The sequence below is a fragment of the Xenopus laevis genome, chromosome 3L (genome assembly GCF_017654675.1).
Source record: "Xenopus laevis strain J_2021 chromosome 3L, Xenopus_laevis_v10.1, whole genome shotgun sequence".
Classification (NCBI taxonomy): domain Eukaryota; kingdom Metazoa; phylum Chordata; class Amphibia; order Anura; family Pipidae; genus Xenopus; species Xenopus laevis.
Window position 1 is genome coordinate 100,910,454 of NC_054375.1, and position 6,000 is coordinate 100,916,453.

The window sequence follows — 6,000 nt, forward strand, 5'->3', positions numbered from 1 at the left end:
AAGGGGGGAAAGATTCTGGCACCTAAAGTACATTACATGCAGAGACTGTGAGATACTCAAAAGACATACTAAGGAGCAGTAGGTACTGTTCTCCCAAGAACATAATATAGAGAAGGAACCACAAGCACTATAATGAACATTATATAGTAAGAAGCAGAGGGCACTGGCACACCAAATACATACATAGACAGCAATGGACAATGGCACCACAAGCAGTACGATATAGAGAATAATTGCAGGCACAATATACAATAAAGTGGGTATAAGTACAAGAATGCATTATATAGTCAGAATCAGTGAGCACAGGCAATGCAAGCCTATTGTAAGTTCTAGCACCTCCCCATGCACTGCCTCACTCTATTGCTCTGCCAAAATGCAAGGTATGAGGAACATTGTGTATGCTGTAGCAAGGAAAGCCATGCAATGACTGCATTAGTAATGTGAAAAATTCAAATATCTCTCACTACATGAATCCCTTTTCTGCTAGTTTGACAGCAATGTTGTATTATAATGGGGCAATTGTACACATTCTCCAATCCCACTGCATCAGCATAATAATTATATATAAAATTGTAATTTAGGTTGAAAAAAGACACATCTAGCTTTTTGGCCTAAGTAAAACCTGTCTAACTTCAAGCTGATACAAAGGAAGGAGAACAACCCCTTCTAAAGCTTCTCCAATTTGCTTAAAAAAAATTCTTCCTGACTCCAAGATGCATTTCCTGGATAAACTTTGTACTAATATCTTTAAACCTTTATTTTCTGTATAACCAGGATGGCACAGTAGAAATTCCATGTATAAATACCCCTAGAACTCATAGCAGAATGGCAACTTAATTTATAAATCCCCCAGAATTCACAGCATAATTGCAACTTCATTTATAAATACCCCCAGAATTCATAGCATAATGACACAATAGCAATTCCATGTATAAATACCCCTAGAACTTTTATCAAGTTGGCATGGTGACAATTCCATGTATAAATACCCCCAGAACTCATATCAAAATGACACTGTGGCAGATTTCTAGCTAATAACTCATGAATGCAGTTATTTGTTAGCTTAAAAAGCTCAGCACATATTTTAAAATGAAAAACCCAGTTAAATGTAGATGGACTATTTGACATCATGCAGAAAACTGGCAACACCTAGAGATAAGATACTATTTCTGTAGAAATCCCTTATGTGCCCCAATACCTGCTGGCTAATGTAAGTATGGTTGACTGGATCCTTGAACCCCATTTGGCAGAAGAGCCATGTTGAAACGGCTCTCTCTCTGCCTCAACACAGGTACCAATTAGTGGGGGCAGCACAGGGCCCACCAAAACTATTTTCAGAGACGAGCGCGATGTGACTTTACAAGAAATGCACCGCCGGGCTGCCAGCGACGTCACACGCAGCGCCAAACTACTCTCCTGTGACGTGGGCCCCATTGCCCCTGTTGTTGATGTCACTCGCAGCGCACCGATCCTGCAACAATTTTACTTCTGTACTCTGCAAGTGTGCTACTGGCTGCCCAGAAGTCCCAAATCAGAGAATGAAAATTCTGGAGGGGCTAGAGCCCCTGTGTTCCCCCGGTTCTGATGCCTATGCACCACACCATTTCTTTCCATTTTAGCACTGACATTACCAATGCATTGCCTTAGATTTTATCACTCCTCATTGGACCGTGACACAATCCCTACAGTGCTCTGACCAGAATTTTAGTTGGGCACCTACATCAGTCTAGAGGCATAGAAAGTTTGTGCAGTTGTTACTTACATAGCAGACTAGTTTTACATTAGGAGACTACATACCTCCCAATTGATCCATTTTTTTGTGGGACAGTCCTGATTTTGACAGCTCTGCCCGCGGTCCTGGATTGTTACTGAAATTTCCTGAGTTTATCTTTGATCTCTTGCACTGACGACAGAAAAAGAAACAAAGTTTCGAAAACTTAATCAAACAAGAGGCTTTTTTGGCAGAGAGCCCAGAATACTCAGCACCTGCACTTAGATATATTTGTAACAATTTAAGGTAAGCAAAGATACAATTGTAACTATTCAAGATAAGCAGGTCTCTTGGGAGAACTGAGAACTGAGGACAATTCACCTTCATTAGCTGTTATAACAAATAAAAAATTTCCCCAGAAATGTGTTCAGACTTTCCATAGCCTGCCAAATTTTGTATAATGGACATGGTATTTTGGAGGTGTGGTCATAGAATGGGCATGGTCAAAAATTTTGTCCCTCTTTCTGATTTTTAAATAACGTATGAGACTAAAAGTATGAAAGTATGAGACTAAAGGATACAGTCAGATTGTAGGGGTGACATCTTTACTGCTAAAAGGCTACTGAAGCTTTAGATACATGCAGTTGCCCCCATGACATGAGTTATACAGTCAAATTTTAGTAAGGGATTATAGTTACCCTTTAAATATTCAAAAATATATACTATTTTCAGAACTCAAAATCATCACTGCCTTAATATGAATTCAGAAAATAGTTTCTCTTTGGGAAAAACAAATTGAATATTGCACTTAACCTGCTTCTTCATGTCACAGCAATATCAGTTTTACAAGTTGTAGGGATTTTTCTTTCAATAAAAAAGCTACATTGAATAAAGTTAATATTTAATTTTAACAAATATGTTTTTATGTTTAATGCATTTGTAGATGTTGTTTCAAACGTCAAACTTTCATTGTAATTCATAATGTTTTTATGAGTGTCAAGTCTCCTCCCACCACCATCATCACCCTCTGAACTAAAAACACTCAAGTCTACACCACCGTTATGGATTGAAAAGGCTGCAGTCAGTTTTTTAAACTATCACTGTATCATATACAGGAACTATACATTGTGTGAACTTAATACACTTTATAATATACCAACTGGATTTCCCCCACTAGCCAATGAAGTATTATTTTATGGAGATCCCCTGTTCCCTACAATATTGTAAACCATAAGGCTAGCCCCCTTTCCTTCCCTCCACTTCCACCATTGGGTGTGACTATTCATTTCAACACACTCCCTGCTACCATTACCCCACTAAGGTAGGGAGGGTGGTGGATGAAAAGGTAAAATATCGTAAAATGTCGACTGACTCTGCATTCTTGCATTCTCTCCCAACTACCTCCAGCCAGTCACATTGTGCAATACATTTCCCACAACTCCTTGCTATTAACACCTTCCTGGCTCCCTTCCTAGCCCTGTCATGGCCCTGTCTCCTTCCCTTTATTATAGTCTCTTGGGGCACCCTTCATTTAAAAAATTAAAACTTTTACAATAAACATCTTTTACTTGACAATCTCCTAGTTTAACATAGCATTACATGGCATAACATTTACCTAAACATTTCCAAGTATAAGCAATAAACACACATACACTCACATAAGTACAATATGGTGTTACCTCTCGTAGGGGAAGCTGTTATATAAATTCTACTATACAGGAAATATGCTTCATCAGGTTTCTTTGAAACTTTCATAAAGTGAGGTGTTAAAAAGCGATTTTGTCACTTCCGGGGGCGGGCCCTAGAGATGGCCGCTTTTAAGACAGATTTGATTAAGCTAAAAACCCGCTCTAGGTCAGCGAAAATCAGACTAAAGAGAACGGGAAACAGAGGATAAAGCGAGGGACGAAGAACAAACAGAACAACCCAGCTCCTCCTCACCTTGCTGAACTCTAATGCCACAGTGACTTTTCCTGACTAGATGATGCTGAACCTCACCACAGCAACATCTCCTAACTTTTTTGGACAAATGGATGATATCCCAAAAAGGGTAAAATTTAGGTTGGTTCAAACTTCAAGGTCCAGTTAAAGTACACAAACAGCTTAAAGAGTTATCTCATCTCTTAATATTAAGACATATGTCAGCAAGGTTGAATTATTCAATAACATACTTTATTTTTCATGTCTAGACTAATGTTCAACTGTTCCACTGATTTCATGCCTAATACTTATGAAAATCAAGATGTCCAGGAGATTTGACTTCTTTATTTAAGACAGGGAACGAGCCCCAATTAGATGAGGACTTCTAGTCCCACGATGGCTTTTCCCGACTAGTTACAGCTGTAAAGCGACATTTCCTAATCTTTTTGGACAAACAGTTGATATCCTGGAAAAGGGTAAAATTTAGGCTGGTTCAAACGTTAAGGATCAGTTAAAACATAGAAACAACTAAAGAGTTATTTCATCTTTAATATTAAGTCATGTGTTAGTATTGCTGAATTAATCAATAACATGGTTGAGATAACTGATCTTTGGGTTATGACTTATTTACTAGTTTCACTATAAAACATGACCATGGGTGTGATACAGCTGAGACTGTCTAGAAACATTATATTTCCTTAGGACCCTCATTAGCCCAGGACCTTAGCTTGCATGCTGGGACAGCCAGACTGGGCAATATATTAGATTCAAGTCATATGTTTTCTCTAAAAAGGGTATAGGTTAACTTTAAGATGGCTATTACTAATGATATCACGGATACTACATCCGACAAGTATCTTGAAAATATTAAAATCGTCTCATGGAATGTAGGGGGCTTAAATACCCCATCACAAGACGGAAGGTTTTAGATCATCTCAAACGAGAAAAAGTACAGATAGCCTTTTTGCAGGAGACCCACTGGCACAGAAAGGATACAGTATCAATGTGTGACAGATAGATAAATTCCATAACTGCTGCATCCTATACATCAAAATCCAGAGGTGTACCAATTTTATTAAACCATTCCTTAAATAGTAAGTTTGGGAAAGTATATAAAGACAAAATGGGTAGATACTTAATCATGGACATAGATATTTATGGGACTAATTATACCCTTGTAAATGTATATGTTCCTAACACTGACAAGCAATCTTTCTTTACAGAACTATTTCAGGGGTTGGACTCCTGGGGGGCATCGAAACTGATTCTCGGTGGTGACATGAATACGGTGTACGACTTATATATGGACAAATCAGGTACACCTATAACACACACATTGCGAAAAATCAAACCTCTACACACCCTTTGTAAACATCTACAATTATAAGATGTCTATAGATACCTACACCCAGACACTAGGGACTATACTTTCTATTCAGCAGTGCATAATTCAAGAATAGACTATATATTTCTCTCAACTAATCATTTAGCTTCAATAGAAGATGCCAGTATAGGTAACATAGACATTTCAGATCACGCCCCTATGAGACTGATCTTAAAATTATCCAAACCACAACCCTATTCTCACAATTGGAGATTTCCAATTTACCTGTATCAGAATGAGGATTTTAGAAACTATCTTAAACAAAATTGGACGAACTATATTGATGATAATTTAAAACACATTGGGATAATAAAAATGTACTTTGGGCCACATCATATTAATCTCATATTTGAGTAAGCGGAAAAGGTCATTTGATGAGAAATATCGGTTATTACAGAAGGAGCTCACCCAGTCATATAAACGTTTTAAATTTACCAATTCATCAGCAGACAAAAAAAAATATACAGACACAAAGATGCTTTTCAACACTTTATTGACAGAGCAAATGCAACATAAACTGAGTCATACAGCAAATAGAAATTATCGCTGGGGGAATAAGTCAGGGAAACTATTAGCAAACATAGTTAAAAGATAACAATCAAACACAATTATTCAGAAACTTAAAACATCTACGGCAGTGCTGTCCAACTTCTATGGTAACGAGGGCCGGAATTTTTCTAAACTACATGGTGAAGGGCCGATAACGTAAACCAGTGTTAGCCACTCCCTGTTTTTAGACCACACCCACTTTAAACCACACCCATGATGTCACTAATGTGCTGGATGACAGAGAGAAGCAGAGAGCTGGCGGCCTGCTTGGTGTGGCTCTCGCTGCTCTCAGCCTTGCACAGTTGCACTGAACTGAAGACTTTCTTTCTATTACTGTAAAGTGTGAAGCTTCCTGCTGGCACAGCCAGGTACAGATTTGGGGGCCATATGTTTGCTGTTGCTGCTGGGCTGGGCGCTGACACAGGTACATAAATAC